Genomic DNA, 18,315 nt, shown 5'->3' with positions numbered 1-18,315 from the left:
AGAAATGGCTAATGGAATTCAACCCTGACACGTGTGAGGTACTCCGAATCTCAAACAAGCCGAAGAACATCAATGCTGACTACACCATCCATGGCAAACAGCTACAACAAACCAAACAGTCAAAATACCTAGGCTAGGGGCCGTTCTAAGCAACACTCTATCCTGGAATGCGCACATCAACATGATCACCAAAAAGGCCAACAACACCACAGCCTTCCTCAGTCGCAACCTCTCATTTTGTCCCAAGTCCACAAAAGAGACCTGCCACAAGACCTTCATTCGACTCAAAGTTGAATATGCTGCCACTGTATGGGACCCCAACACACAGGCCAACATCACCGAAGTTGAAGCGGTGCAACGCATTTCTTGGGAATTACTCACGTAAAAGCAGAATCACCACAATGCTCAACACTCTTGGCTGGGTGAGTCTCCAGCAGTGAAGAAAGAGGCCAAAGCAGTGATGATTTACAAGATTGTCCACAACCTCATCGCGAGTTGCATGCTTCAACCTAGTTAAAACAATTCAGCTTCAGAGATGCTATATGCTGTTTTGGATCTCCGTGATGAAACGATACCTGTATTGAAACCTAACCAGAAATCGTGCCAGAAGTCTGACACGCTATAATTTCATCAAATCAAATGCCACAGACTCACCATTAATTTAATATACTTTTAATTAATTTGTCTTTTGATATGGCATAAAATAAACAATACAACACCATTTGAAAACGAGTTTTATACAAAAGTTTCAAGAGGGTACCGCTGTCTGCAATATTTTGCCAACCATTGCAGCTGTCACGTGATTGAGGTACTCTTCGTTTTGAAAACAAATCTAGCGGTATATAATCGCTATTTATGGAAATCTTTGTGAATTTAAACTTTCTAAGGAAGGGTTTTATGAACTTTTTAATGATTCTTATATTTTTGCGTCAAATAAATGCATTAAGGAGGTAGGTTACCTTTATATTTGTATGTGCGCATGTCCAACCGGAAGCTAACGTGACGATTAACGACGACGTTTACGACAAACTAAATGTGTTTGTATATTCATTCTTCTGAAAACAAATCATAGACCTGTCTTCGATCTGACGCTTTATGGTTTAATAATGCAGAAATAATGAATAAATTGCCGCAGAAACGCTTCAAAACAATGTTGCCTTAAAATGACGTCATTGACGTCATGACGTTACGTGTCAGTTACCGCGCAAAATTAATAGCTTTTATCTTGAAAGTACGTATTCTGTGCATTTTCTTTATTCAAACTAATTTTCAAATAACCATTATTTGCTGAAAATTTTTTATAAATCTTTTGCTCTGAATAATAATCAATATTTTGCTTGTTTATGTAGTTACATTGAAATGTTATGCGGAATGTACGAAAATGGATGATGGTAACCAATGTATTTGGAATATAGTTAGGTGAGGTTACTTGTTACAGCCATTTTCAAATAAAAAAATCTAGCAGTTTGATTTGTAATACCTATTTTTCAGGTTCCGTTGATAATTTGTTACTTATATACTAAAACTAAGATCTAAAATTGTTCAAATTTCAGTAGAAAATTGTGGTTTCTTGAATTGAAATGATGTTACCATGGAAACAAAGCCCGTGACCTATGTATCTAAAGGTAAAATTCAAAAGCGTTGACACTAGTCCTATTTAAGAAACACAGCTTCGGCTTTTATTTTCATTTCATCAATATCCATGAGAATAATAGTAGCATGCTGAACGATTTTTCCATGAACCAATGCCAGACGAGGGGTACTGCTGTAAGTATTCTAAGCTTAGAAATGTGTTTGAATAAATGCAGATAACACGAAAATATACACTTACGTTAGAAATAATATGTTTTAACAAGCTACACTCAACTAGAAAGATAATCTTATTCAATATTATTTTATAAGAAATTACGACAAAAAGCAAGATATAAGCAATTTTAAACATCTCTGTTGTCATGGTTACTTTAAACTTTAAGAAAAATAGGGTACCATGTATAGTGCTTGGTATTTGCTAATAATATTACCCAAATATTCCATGTTGTTCATTAACAGAATGGCACTGAAGCCGTCGAAAACCCCTATTTTTATACATAGCTGTCTAAAAATGAGAGAAATGCGTTACCATGGAAACACGAGCCCCGCGACATATACATTTTAAGCTTATATTAGAAAGCTAACGTGCATACTAGTAAAATTATAGATTATGCTGACTTCTACGGATATCAATGAAACTAAAATACAATGAAAAGTTTTAAATATCCGTATTTTCCTTCTTCTTTCCATATGAAATACCTTTGGAGGGTCATGTTCTTCAAACCTGAATAAAAACTGAACTTGAAGGAACAGAGACAAACGAAACTGAGATTTTAGCAATTAAAACTTCATATAACACGAACTACAAAAAGACGTTGCGGTTCAACTAATTTGAATTTACCCTTGTAACAAGGTAACCTACCTCCTTAAATATAAAAAAAAAAGATCCTGAAATTCAAAAGTAACCACTTCGCATCAGTTTCTCATGGGAGTCAGTGCGCAGATGTTGCGGTTCGACCTGGCTATATAAACAAATGGGATTACGCCATAGCTTAGTGGACGAGACCATTATGACATAAAAATAAGTTTCAAAGTATATTTCATATATCCATTAGGTCATAGACCCATGTGGCAATTTTAGTATATTGTACATACAAATAATACGAATATGACGGACATGTACATATAATGTAATTTCATATTTGAACTGAATTATACAATTCTACTAAATATAATTGTATGAAACATTAGTTGTTACAATATGACATACATCAAAATTTGCAGTAAACCTAGTTTGTCGAACATTATACATATTATGTTGCAACAACAGAACTATTGAGGCACTTTATAAAAATCTATAAATGTGATCAAAACTATACCACTGCATAATAAACCTTATAAGTAAGATTCACAAGTGGTTTTTGATAAACATATTTAATAGTATTTGATTACTATAACATAATTATGTTATGCTATTATCAATACACGTATTAATCAAACGATCATTTTTATATAAAGTCATTAAAAAGCATATTCCACTCTGATGTTTATCTTGTCCGAACGAAAAAGACAAGAAAAAACGGTGGAAAATACGCTTGTTTGTTGCAGAAATAAATGTGCAGGTACAATAACTTGTTTACATAACATTAAAGTTACGTACAACTAGTTTCATGTATATTTCTAAATTATGTGTTTTATAATAAAAGTATGATCTCATAGTAAATGCTTTGTTAACAAAACTTCCAAGACTTTTTAATGTTCGGCTATTTTCCGAATTCAACAGTTCTATGAATTTAAACATATTGGACGTTTCCAGTAATATAGAGGTAACAATTGTTTTCTAAGTTCAGAATATATAACACCATTCCAGCACAAAATGATTTTCGTCTTCTAATTTATCACATATGATACATTTACGTTCATTTAAAGGTGTACTGACTGGTTTATTCCATCTGCCGGTTTCAATGCAAAGTCTATGAGATGATAATCGTAGCTTAGCTACACTTATTCTTAATATTTATTACATCGAGATATGGCTGAAATTTAAAATCAGCAATGTTTTTATAAAAAAGGTGCTTACTAGACATTTAGTCTACTTCTCCAATTTTGCATAATTGATCATTTATTCGTTGTTTAATCAAAAAAGAAACATATTCATATCACCAACTGTTTGATAATACCAAACATCAGGAATCCAAGTGAAAATAACAAATCTCTTAACAACGAGCACCATTTTTCGTCCTTGGCTTATCTATAATATCTTGATACAACATATTATATATGATTTTGATATATTTTTTAGAATCTGATTGTAAAATTTTTAACCAAAATTTAATTATTGCATAATATCTATAATTTTGCAACGGTACCTTACCTAATTCACCATACACAAAGCGTTTTGGGGTTTTTTTTTTTTTACACCAAAACAGACGCTACAATACTGAAGATGTCTCTTTCTACTGCGTTTCCACAATGGAAGCCACTATGGAAGCCCCACACTTCACACCCGTAATTTAATATAGGTACAACTAATTTATCAAAAAGATCTAATTTGTGTTTAACAGAATATTGTAAACTTGTGTATGTACTATTCATTGTAAATATTCCCTTTTAGCGATTGACCAGCGAGAGTCTTCTGGCTTCAAAAAATGAACCCCCAGTGGAAAACACTATCCCAAGATAAACAAATCTGTTGACAGTTTCAAGTATTTGATTACCATATGTAAAATTAATGTTATTTGGTAATCTTCCACCTTTACAAAAGATCATAACTTTCGTTTTTACTGAGTTTACAGACAATTTCCATCTATTACAATGTTGATATAACAAATCTAAATTTACTTGTAACTCTTCACTACGATTTGCAAAAATGACAATATCATCAGCATACAATATAATAAACATTTTAAACATATATGTATCAATTCCTTCAACACCATTTTCTATATACATGCTTTCTAGATCATTAGTAAACTTGGAAAAAAGAAAGGGAGACAAAGATTCGCCTTGTCTAACCCCAAGGTGACACTGAAAACTATCGCTTATTTGGTTCATATATTTCACTCTTGACTTGACATTATTATACATAGACTTTATTATGTTAAGAATATTACCTCTTATACCTAATCTGATTAATTTCACCCACAAATTTTCTCGGGTTATATAATCAAAAGCTTTACTAAAATCGATAAATGCACAATAGAGCTGCTTATTATTAGTAATATAATGTGTAATCAATCCATGCAATACAAATATATTATCTGAAGTACCCATTTTCGATCTAAAACCTGACTACCCCTCTATATATACACCATACAATTCGACCCATTCACAAAGTCGATAGTTATTTACATCATTAATACTTCCCTTTTTGTGCAAGGGGACAACAAGCCTTCAGACCATGATTCTGGGAAATATCCAGTTTCAAATATTTTATTAAACAGAGACAACAAATGCGACGAAATAACATTCTTACCATGTATAAAAAATTCATTCAAAAGCATCTCTGGACCACCATATAGATATAGATTTCAATAACCCTTCTAGTGTAAATGGCACATTTAACTCTTCGAACATAATACCAAATTCATCATTTTCGTATCTCTCAATAAAATGTAAAACATCTTCATCTGGTGTAAAAAAAATGATCTTCAGGACAATTAACAACTTTAAAATATGTCTCAAAGGAATCAAGTGAAATACTTGTCTCTTTCACATTACATGAATTCTTTAACAATTTCCAATACAATTTTGCATTTTTTTCCCTAGCGACTAATAATTTATGTGTCTCATTTTTATCATAATCAAATCTAGCCTTTCGTAACACAGTTTTGTATTGTGAACGTATATTTGCCATATTTACTCTATTTTGTTCACTTTTGTCACGCCTGTATGCGTTTAAAGCAATATAAAATAATCTACGTATATTTTCACACTCGCGAGTGTACCATTTATTTGAGTGATAGTCATTAACGTACACGGGCTCATTACTTCTTAAGTTTCTTTTACAAATTGGGGAGACTACTCCGTCAAAAATACCTGACAATTCACTAATGCAATTATCTATATCAGTTTTACATGTAGACGTATTTACATTATTAACAAAAGATGTCAATTTATCTAAAGTATCATTTGCCGATAATCGGTCCTGATAATCCTATACATTATCGCTATTCCAAACATATTTGTACGATATATTTTCATATATTTTTTCGTGTTCTGAACTATATAAGAATAGCGTCACTTAAGTTATGGTAGCCGGAATTACCACAGGGAGTGTCAACGAGAGACCACTCGATGAGATACAGGACACTATACTGCAGGACATCAGTCACTGAACCAGCTCACACAGAGCCTCGTCGCAGTACCCACCTTGTGCCTTCTGTTGCTGCCAGTTTTATTCAGTTCAACTTTTTGATACACTTGCTTTTTGTGTTTACTGTTTTACTGTTGTGCTTTTTCTCTCATGTGTTACTTGGTTCTTTAAAACCATTTTTTATTTTGCCTTGTCTCGTAGCCTTTCTTTTGTGTAATTGGTGTAGTTAAGGATAGTATGTAATCTTAACAAAATTATATATTAATTGTTTAAGCTCCTGATATTAAATAATGTTAGTATTTATGAATATCTGCAGATTATTTATTATGTTGTAATTTGTTTTAAACTATGTACTAATGAAATTATTTTATTTACAGCTCTTATATATTTGTTGCTGATTGTTTGCACTTTTTTCAGTAGTCGGTTAAAAAGCTCAGTCAGAGCTTATATATTGTATTGTTATATGTCTTGCCGACTTAAAATAAAACTTATCTTATCTGAAGGGCGGGATCGCGGCTGCCATGTAACATCGCCACTAATTTTTTATCCTGCTTTTAATTTGGCACTTGGAACCCTCCCTCACTTGTGTATATGGTCAACACGATGCGACAATGTCAATCATTTTGGCCCTGCATCGACACCGGAAGAAGAAGAAGAAGAAGAAGAAGAAGAAGAAAAATAAATACATGTCATTATCTCTCAAGAATAGACTCATCATCAAAGATATATATGTACTTTAGTGATTTATATTGTGACCTCTTTGCACTAAAAATTATGTATTGTGCATTTTGTTAAAAAATGGCTAAGTTTTTGTGGCGGTACCAACTATACCCAGTAGTAGAGTTGATAATAAGTTCACATTCAATAAGTTCTCATGTGATACTCATCTCATATTTTGCCTTGTCTCGTAGCCTTCCGTTTGTGTAATTGATGTAGTTGAGGACAGTATGTAATCTTAACAAAATTATATTTTAATTGTTTAAACTCTATATAATTTTAGTATTTATGAAATTCAGCGGATTATTATGGGGTAATTTTGACCAGACAACCCGGGCCACATTGGGGACAACCCGGACCGTGATTCTGAAAGTTTTAGACCGCTATTCATTTAGAAAATATATTTTATTTTTATGTCTTAGAATGATTAGTAGAGTCATAGATGAACCGTATTCACTGTCAATAAACTTCAGTTACCGACAAAATTTACGGAAGACACGAATCATATCGGCGAAGACCTAGACCATCATTCAATATGTGTTTTCAATGAAGTTTTAGAATATTTTTATCATTATCTTATTTTTTTAAATATTGTGTTCATTAACCATATTCAATTGATATAGAATGCAATTATGTTGGCCTTTCATGTGTTTAAAGGCATAATGATCCATTTTCTGTCCAGTTTGCCAGGAACCTACATTACTTACAATCTCTTTCAGTGTGTGCACGAGTTCACACTGGCAATAGCTTTATCAGATCAAGTGGTTCCAACGTTGTTTGAGCGGTGAATTTTACGCCGATCAGATGGAGAAATATGGCCGATACTACAAATTTCTGGAATTGTAAGTATGATTTCAAGGAATTTCTACCCGTTAAAAAACGAATCAAATAAAAACGATGGGTGCACCTGGAGCGCAAATGTGTCTATATTTTAGCACATGTGTCTATTTAGCTGAGATTTGTGCCGTTTATTCAAACACTTCTGTACAGCCCGGCGGGGGAAGGAGATTTTTGACAGTTTTCGACAATATCGCCTCAAATTTAGTGTTTTTCGGGAGCAAGTAACTGTTAAAACACTTTTTATGTAAAGGGCTACCTCTTAAAACAAAGTGTATGTATTTTAATAGAATTATTCAGGGTTGTTTCTGAACAATCAGTCGAAAACCTAATGCAACGCCGTTTCGAGTGGGTCGCTATGCAACGCAATCAAGTGGATACCGTTCTGTGTCTTACTTGCGAAGTCTTATCCGTCTTAAAAACAGTCATTATTTTCAAAGCCTAACAATGAATTAATAAATTAATTTGGATAGTTTTATATCATCATATTGATCCCGCCATTTCTAATACATTGTACTTTTACATTTTTATGCTCGCTTAACATTTAACATATTTTTGCGGACATTGTCAAAAAACATCAACACATAAACATAAAGCAAGGATGAACATCGAACAATATCATTAAGTAAATAATAGTATTAGTTCGTTCAAATAAGAACCAGTTCACGGATATTTTTCTCCTCCACGAATGGTACTGAACAGCATGCCAAAATCGGGTTGACTCTTTAAATCAGTATAGTTACAGTTGGTTACTTTCAGTCCCTTAAAACCAATACATTGCGATTTCATTACTGATTTGTTGTGCATTTAAGCTGTTCATACAAAACTTAAATAAAGTTTGGTCCATGATAAAAGTATTGAACAGTTGTTTGTATATATTTTCATTCATATTCCTGGTGAAACGTTCATTTATTTTCAGAGAGATAAATCAAAGAGACCGTTAAAATTGGCCAGGGAAAAGGCAAGATTTTATTGGTCCTCCATAAAACAGAAACGATGTAATAAAACTCCACGGTCGCCGTTTAAAAATTAAAATACAAATGAAATACAGACACCAATGAAAAAAAAAAGTTTTGTTGGAGACAGTTAAATAATACAACTGTAACACGTCTCTCTTAGTATTGCTAGTCCGTTTATTTTCTTTCACTGGTGTCTGTATTTTATTTGTTCATTTATACATTGATACCACACACATTAAAATCCGTTCACTTTAGCTGTGTCTGTCGCTCGCTAACATTGCCTACTCGTGTATACTAATACAAAAATGGTTGGAAGAAGGTCAGCGTACACCTTACGGTCCTGTATTAAGAATCGTTGTGTTCTTGGCATAGGGTGTAAAGATATTTTTAATGATATATGTTCTGTTTATGGGCATAATGAAATATCTTTTTCGACAGTTGTTCATTGGTTTAAGAAATTCAAATGTTGGTTAGTTTTCAACAGAAGATGAACCACATGGCCGTCGGCCGAAAACAGCAACGTCTGCCAAGATGGTTGCTAGGGTGAAAGAAATAGTTGCTACTGATGCAAGATACACCGCTAGACAAATAGCTAGTATGGTTGGCATCTCATAAGAGCAGCTCATACAATTCTGAAACGTAATTTGAAAATGAGAAAGATCTGTGCTAGATGGATTCCCCATCTGTTGACAGATGAGCAAAAAATGACACGCGTGCAATGCGCAAACTTGTTGCTTAAACAGTTTCCAAATTACAATGCACGATCTTTCGCAAATGTCGTCACTGGTGACGAGACATTGGTTCACTTTTTTGAGCCCAAACGAAAGATTCAGAACAAAATATGGGCAACAAAGTCTGGCAAAAGACCATGCATTGCACTAAAGTTCTTCGAAAACTAAAGAAATATTTCAAAACTCGAAGACCCGCAACTGGTTTGGCCAATGTCAGACTACATGAAAACGCGTCATCGCACAAGGCGTCTATTGTACAAGACTTTCTGAAGCAGGAAAAGGCTGTTGTGCACCCTCCTTATTCGTCTGACCTTGCCCAGTGTGACTTCTTCTTGTTCCCAAGGCGCAAAAATACCTTTCTGGTCGAAACTTTATGCAGCGCAAATACCTCGGTTCTACAATATTCCAGTGTCTTCGTAGTATACCTAGAAAATACTACGAAAAAGGCTTCAAGGATTGGATTAGAAGACTGAAATTTTGCAAATCTGTTGAAGGTGAATACTTCCAGGGGACCAAATAAAATTTTCTTTGAAATCTATCAAGGATACATTTTTATGTGCTCAGATGCATTCATATTTGAATAATCCTAATAAAGAGTCAACCCGCTTTTGGCATGCTGTTCAGTACCATTCGTGGGTGAGATAAATGTCCTTGAACTGGTTCTTGTTTTTACGAACTATTACTATTACTTACTCAATGATATTGTTCGATGTTCACCCTTGCTTTATGTTTTTGTGTTGATGTTTTTGACAAGTCCGCAAAAATATGTTAAATGTTAAGCGAGCATAAAAATGTATTATATATATTTAGTACTATATATTAGAAACGGCGGGATCATTTTAATGATATAAAAGTCACCAAATTTATTCGTTGTTAGGCTTTAATGACTGTTTTAAGACGGATAAGACTTCGCAAGTAAGACACAGAACGGTATCCACTTGATTGCGTTGCATAGCGACCCACTCGAAACGGCGTTGCATTAGGTTTTCGGCCGATTGTTCAGAAACAACCCTGAATAATTCTATGAAAATACACACGCTTTGTTTTAAAAGGTAGTCCTTTACATAAAAAGTGTTTTAACAGTTACTTGCTCCCGATAAACATTATATTCGAGGCGATATTGTCAAAAACTGTCAAAAATCTCCTTCCCCCGCCGGACTGTACAGAAGTGTTTGAATAAACGGCACAAATCTCAGCTAAATAGACACATGTGTTAAAATATAGACACATTTTGCGCCCAGGTGCACCCATCGTTTTCATTTGATTCGTTATTTAACGGTAGAAATTCCTTTAAATCATACTTACAATACCGGGAAAATTTTTAGTATCGGCCATATTTCTCCCATCTGATCGGCGTAAAATTCACCGCTCAAACAACGTTGGAACCACTTGATCTGATAAAGCTATGGCCAGTGTGGAGTTGTAACATCTTTTTAAAGCTGCATGAACAGCCTATAATAGAAAAATTACATCCCATTACATCTGATGTCAACAAGGTCATTTGATATTATATAGCATTGTTACTGTTCATTCGGCATTGCTTATTTGTCATTTTTCATAAAGCAGGGGAATATGGAGGGGGCGGTGGGAATAGTGAGTTAGTACGGCCTTTAAACAGTAAGACTTGTTTTGTAAGAATGTAATTTTGTAAGTGTTAAAATTTTATTTATTTATTTGTTTTGGGTTTAACGCCGTTTTTCAACAGTATTTCAGTTATGTAACGGCGGGCAGTTCCCCACATGAAACAGAGGTAGAGGACGAATGATTTCAGATACGATGTCTTTTATCAAATCGTCACGGAGAACATACGCCTCGCCCAGGGCTCGAACTCACGACTCCGCGATCGGTAGATCTGCGCTCTCCCTGTTGAGATAAGCGGGCGGGCTGTGGTGAAATTTTAAAAATATGAGATTTTATCATGGATTCTAAAACACGGGGAGAATACACGGAGAAGATAGTGAGGTAATAAGGGCTGAAAGGGCTTGGTCCCCCGCCTTTTAACAGTAAGCATTGTTTTCTAATAATATACGTTAGTAAGTGGTGAAATTAGAAAAGCACGAAATATTATCAATGATCATAAAACAATAACAGTAAGAATTGCTTTGTAAGAATGTGATTTTGTAAGTGGTGAAATTTGAAAATATGAAATTTTATCAATGGTCATAAAACGGGGAATATAGGGAAAAATAGTAAGGTAGTAAGAGCTGAGGGATCAAGTCCCAGTAAGAATTGCTTTGATTGCCTATGATTAGTCGTGATTTAGTTTGATTGGATTATCACACGCAACGATTATATCAATGAATGAGTGTATTTGTAAGCATCCATAACGGCATGCGACAAATATTGTCGAACAATTTTATTATGCCCTTTTAGATCAGCATGTTTTATGCATTGACTCATGATTTGTGAATAACTCTTTTAAAAATCGAACATTGATATTTTTTCATAGTTTAATATATTTTTATTTACTCGTACAATGACTCCAATTTTGTCTATAATTCATCTTATTGATAAATCTGTTATACCCTAATTTATTCTCTTCTTTAAATGCAAAATGATATGTGGAGTAATAATTCAATAATTTCCATATAATTCGACGCCGCCTCGAGTATACGGGATACACTTTTATTTTGGACCATGTAAAGATAGTTATGAATAGTTTCGAAACGATAAATAGAACACAGTGAATAGCGTGTTAATAGCGATATTGCACAATCGATTTTACTGAATAAACAAAAAATGGCAAAAAGGAAACAATAAAAATGTATGCTATGCAAATTATCATGTGATATAAAACAATGTTATTTCTCATTCCTCTCCTTATTTGAAGAGCAGGAAATATTTTTTTATTTAAAAATTCGTCAAAATGTTGATCCGATTTATTGATAAGGGAAGTTACTGTAAGTCAAGTTTTCTATTTCTGACCTTAGTAAAAGCTACTTACCTGATAACAATCGCATAATTTATACCACAGTTAGCAGGTGGTTTATCATGCTTGCTAAATTTCCTGTAACCAGACACTGACATATTTCTAGTAACCTTTCGGTTCAGACAAAGAGAATTTCCGGTTCACCGTTCATCCGAACAAAAAAAACTGAACTAGAAATTGCTTTTGTAAAAAAGCACATGCCTCCCACAATGCAAAGTCCTATAGGCAAGAAGTCAATACGGGTCAGGAGCGAAAGTCAAAGAGACACTAGGGATCATCTACTTGGCATGTCCAGTCATCCCGCTAAATTTAACACTCTTGGCCTATTGGTTCTCAAGTCACTGTTCAGGCTCCTTGACCTTTGATCAAGTGATCTCAAAATAAATAGGGGTCATCTACTCTGCATGTCCAATCATCCTATTAAGTTTCAACATTCTAGGTCAAGTGGTTCTCAAGTTATTTTCCAGATGTGATTTTACATGACCAGGCCCCTGTGACCTTGACCTTTAATAGACTAACCCCAAAATTAATAGGGGTCATCTACTCCGCATGTTCAATCATCCTATGAAGTTTCAACATTCTGGGTCAAATGGTTCTCAAGTGATTGATCGGAAATTGTTTTCCATGTTCAGGCTCCTAAGACCTTGACCTTTGACGGAGTGACCCCAAAATCGATATGGGTCATCTACTCTACATGTTCAATCATCCTATGAAGTTTCAACATTCTGGATCAAGAGGTTCTCAAGTGATTGATCGGAAATGGTTATCAATGTTCAGGCCCCTGTGACATTGACCTTTAACGGAGTGACCCCAAAAACAATAGGGGTTATTTACTCTGCATGAACAATCATCCTATGAAGTTTCAACATTCTGGGTCGAGAGGTTCTCAATTTATTGATTGGAAACGGTTTTCCATGTTCAGACCCCTGTGACCTTGACCTTTAACAGAGTGACCCCAAAATGGTAAGGGGTCATCTGCTCTGCATAGCCAATCATATTATTAAGTTTCAACATTCTGGGTCAAGTGGTTCTCAAGTTACTGATCGAAAATGGTTTTCAATGTTCAGTCCCCTGTGACATTGACCTTTGACAGAGTGGTCCCAAAATCGATAGGGGTCATCTACTTTGCCTGTAAAATCATCCTATGAAGTTTCAAAATTCTGGGTCAAGTGGTACTCAAGTTATTGATCGGAAATGGTTTTCAATATTCAAGCCCCTGTGACCTTGGCCTTTAACGGAGTGACCCCAAAATGAAAAGAAGTCATTTACTTTGCATGTACAATCATCCTATGAAGTTTCAACATTCTGGGTCAAGTGGTTCTCTAGTTATTGATCGGAAATGGTTTCCAATGTTCAGGCTCCTGTGACCTTGACCTTTGACAAAGTGACCCCAAAATCAATAGGGGTCATATACTCTTCATGATCAATCCTATGAAGTTTCAACATTCTGGGTCAAGTGGTTCTCTAGTTATTGATCGGAAATGGTTTTCAATGTTCAGGCCCCTGTGACCTTGACCTTTGACGGAGTGACCCCGAAAACAACAGGGGTCGTCTACTCTAGCAGCCCTATGAAGTTTGAAGGTTCTAGGTCAAATGTAATGTAGGTGACTAAGGTCCATGTAACTTTATCAGTGAATAGAAAATGATAATAATTTTTTTTTTGGTTTCTGTGAAATAATTAATTTTCAGTATTTCCTCATTTCCAAACAAACTGCATTTATGTTAAACTTCATACACATGCACTTGCATTTAAGAACTTTCCACAGGTGCTGACCTTAGTTGATGAAATAATAACTTTAATTTTGTTTGTAAAGGGAGCTCTAACTCGCAATGTCAAGGTCATTGCAGGTAGAGTAGTGTTATTTCTAGAGCTCAAAATGGGCAGGGTGCTACTAAAAAGGGGCAGGGGGGCATCCGTACCGCGATTCGGAAAAAAAGGGCATTTTCTAACATGTTGTTGTTTGAGAGGGCATTACAGCAATTACATCTGAATACGGTGTTGTTTCCCTTGCATTGGGGTAAGGATTACAATCAAATACAATATTATACTGTTCATTTCTTTAATCAGTTGAATAATTTCATACCTTGTGCAAAATTAGCATTCATAAAATGTAATCTAGCAATTATAACTGTGATGAAATTAGCTGTATTAATTTTGTCTTCAATATTTCAGTGAAAAGTATTCAGAATGTACTGCAAAACATCAAAAGAATTATTTACATATAGTACACATAATAACAAACACATATGTTATTATTTAACTTAATTGACTGACTTAATTGACTTGCAAATGTTTCTATTATCTCCCTTTAATAACTTTTATTTTGAAAGAGTATACAAAAAGCACTGTGATACTAAGTGAAAACCTTAATTCAGCTAGTTCTTTAAAGTATTTAAATGTACTGCAAAACATCAAAAGGATTATTTACATATAGTACACATATGATACGAACAATTAAATATGTTATCATTTAACTTAAGTTAACAATGTTTCTATTATCTCCCATTATTAATTTTTATTTTGAAAAGTCATACAAATAGCACTGATACTAAAGTGAAAACCTTCTAGGTAATGTTGACAATATTGAGAGTATTTTCTGGTAAAAACAGTCAATTGCCAAAACCCTTAAATTTAACAAAATTTAGAGATAGAAATAACATGGTAAGCTAAATCTGCAAAGCTTAGAATATTCATAAAACTTCACAAGCTCATAAAGTGAAAACAGTTAAATTGTCATACATTTTATCAGTACTCAAGGACAGATACAGTCATATCAAGTAATTCAGCTAGTTTTTAGCAGTCTTTAACTTAAATATTAATTCTACGGGGCTTCTGCTTGTGCCACAATCTCACAGTTCTTTCAAAGTCAAGGTATTTGTCACCTTTGTGAACTAGCAACAGTTTGTTTGTTGTTTCAACCTTCAAACACTTCCTTAAATCAGTCACAGTTCTATTTACATCTGAAAAAAACTCGTTCAACAGCAGTGCTGAGTGGAAGGACAGCTGCAGCTGCACTCATTTTTTCAATGGAAGGGAAAAGGTCACCAGCAGTGTTTTTCAAACTGCTGATTGTCTTTACTAAAGAGGAGGGACAGTCAATGTTATCATTATCAATGTCTCTGACCACATTTTCAGCTGGTCCCACTCTAGAAGGCACTGATCAATATCTAATCCAAAGTGATGGGCCAGTATTTCAATGTCATATTACCAGCAAAGCATTCTGTGTTCTGCATAGTGAAGACAGCCATGCTGTCAATGATATCAATGTTCTCTAGACGCATTTCAATGTTATCAATGAGATTGTCAATGAATTTATGCTCAGCTTTTTTCACATAGTTCATTTGTTCCTCAGTCGGGGTGATGTTAAAGTCTGTCATAAGTTTCTCTGCCTTTTTCAAGCTGATTCCATCTGAAGTTTGAAGTTTTCTTAATGTACTGACAGCAGCATCCATTCGTGGTCTGATGACGGATAGGTCAACACTGTTCTTTTCAAATGTTAATGCTACCTGTGCGCCAGGTCTGAGTGCATCACACAGGAAGTGTATAATATGCACAGTTTGGTTACACTTTTACTTCTTACTAAGTCCACTAGCAGATGGCCCAGAACCTATCCTTACACGATCATTTCCGGACTGTTCACAGTTTTCTTAATCCATCAGCACTGCTGGATATGTATCCCTGAGCGAGGTTACTGCGTCAAGATGGGACAGCCATCTGGTGTGTGCCACTTGTTTGATGCGTTTAGTGTCACTTTCATCTAGAATGTCCTGAAGTTTTTCCAATGATCGTGTCCGGTTACCTGAAGATTTGTAGTACTTATACACGCTAGATAGCACTTCATCAGTGTCTCTAATTTCTTTGATGGATTCAAAGCTGTTCTTGGCTGCAAGCGCGAGTCTGTGATTGTGACAGTGTACAGTTATAAGGTCCGGTTTAATTTCCTTCAAACGGGTTGACACACCAGATTTTTTCCCGACCATTGTGTTGCATCCATCACTACCAAAGCCTACAAATGACTCAAACTTCAGATCTTCCTCAACAAGCACCTTGGTTTCACTTAAAACCGTCTCTGCCTTTCCATCATCAACTTGAACATCTTTAATAAAGTCCACATTCACATCACCTGTTTCAGAATCTACATATTTTACACAAAAGGCCAGATGTTTCCTGTTGGCAATGTCTGTTGCTTCGTCTGTCATAACTGAGTATGCTGGACTAGATGTGACACGCTTTTTTAATGTTTCCTCAATATTCTGTGACATAGCAGAAATAAGTTCATCAGCGGTGGTTTGACTTGTATACTTCGCATTCTTGCTGTGAGACAGATTAGCAAGAACTGGGCTTTTTAGTTCCTCCACTGCAAACTTAATAAAGTCCTCATAAACTGTTGTGTGTGGAATATTGTGTTTCAAAAGAAAATGATCCACTTTTGTAGCACAAACTACGGCTTCAAATTCTTTTCCTATCACTGAAAGACTGTTCAATACGTAATTGACCCTCAGTCCGAGGGTTCAACGCAATAAGGGCGTATCTCCATATAATTATTATATATAGATACGCCCTTATTGCGTTGAACCCTAAAATCTCTAGTTTCACTGCTGACTGATGCCGGTCGGAGTTTTCATGTGTTGTAACTTTATCAAGCCTGAGACTACGACAGCCTATTTGTGACCAAACCTCACTACCATTGAGCCCCTTTGTTTCGTGTTTCTGGCACAGACGACAGTACATTACTTCAGACGACCCATTGCTATCTGATTCGTGTTTGTTGTATAACCAACGTCTGGTTAATGTCCATGCAGATTCAAAGCCAACCTTGTGTTTAGCTTTCAGCTTTTTCCGTTGTTTTGGTGTTGAAGTTGTAGATATTGGTGGCTGGCATTCTTCTTGAGGCACAGGCGCTGGATCGAATACAGCCTCAGTAGCCTGAGTTGTCTCATCACTGAAATACATTTTTTGATACAATTAAAACCCTGTAGTACCAAAAAAATAGTTTTCCATAATAAAAATCCTCTGGTCAACTTTCACTAAAATGTTTTATCTTTAGATATTTACTTCAAATGTATAAAATCCTAATCAAATGTATCTAACTTTATTAAATTTGCTCATGAAGTTTGTATTATTTTAAACATAATGCATAGTACTGTTAATACACATAAACTTTTAGTTTAAGTGTTTAGTACATAAATAAACAATATATGAAGTAATTGTCCATGTTTTTAAATATGAAATTTGAATCTAATATACCGTTAACAATTATAAGATAAAATAAAATGCATTTGAACGAATCCATTTAATGCATCTGCAAACAATAAAGTAATTTCTCTAAATTTTATATGATTGATCTGTTGGTCAGTGCCCTTAATATTAAAGAATATTCTATTTATTTACCTTGCTCTAGCTCCGAAGAACGATGTCAAACAATGATTATTTTTTTGCAATTTTAGCCCTCCCTTTCTCTAACTGTTTTCTTTTTGCAGAAGGCATGTTTACTTAAACTAGGAATTTATGGTTTATAACTCGTCAAATTCTGAATTAAGAATGATACAAGAACATAGTTTTAGAATTCAGATTTTTACCTTTTTTGTTTTCAGCACCGTGATCCATTGTCTCTTTAATAGCGCTACAAACACGGCAATATTTTGATTCTAATCAATGTTTAATTTTACGTATTTATCACCGATCAAAGTCCTTTTATTTGTATTAATTGATACAATTAGTCGTAAGCCCTTGATCCCAATGACAACTTTCAATTTAATCTCCGTACATCATTATAACGCTGCCATAATTTAATCATTACAGAACATGTGACCTGTAGTGTGTTCACGCTCCGTGACGTAATTATCGCATATGTATACAACAGGCTGCTGAATCGGTACGACACGCGCTTAGGTGATTATGCAAATTTGAGGCTAATGAGAGGTAACGGGGCGGAGCATAGGACCGATTTTAGGGCACTTTGACGGCAGTTGAAAAGGGCAGTAAAGGGGCGGAGCTTAGGATCGATTTTAGGGCAGCGTGGCGGGGCGGGGGCGCCCCGCTGCGTCGCTTTAGAAATAACACTACTGGTTCGAGTCGTAAATTCGGCCACTTTTTGCGTTTTTTTATAAATATTTCTTTATTTATACGATTGATTTGTACAAAATTTCTGCCATATGTGCTTTAATACAAGCAACATTGATTGTTATCATTAACGGCCGTTTACGGTATGGTAAACAATAAAACCGCGCTTAAAATTACGGACAGGTTTAGCCTCCATATTTTACCTTCTAGAGGTTGTAAATATTTGGCCACTT

The sequence above is a fragment of the Mercenaria mercenaria genome, chromosome 2, assembly GCF_021730395.1.
Source record: "Mercenaria mercenaria strain notata chromosome 2, MADL_Memer_1, whole genome shotgun sequence".
Classification (NCBI taxonomy): Eukaryota; Metazoa; Mollusca; class Bivalvia; order Venerida; family Veneridae; genus Mercenaria; species Mercenaria mercenaria.
This window is presented reverse-complemented; position numbering follows the sequence as displayed.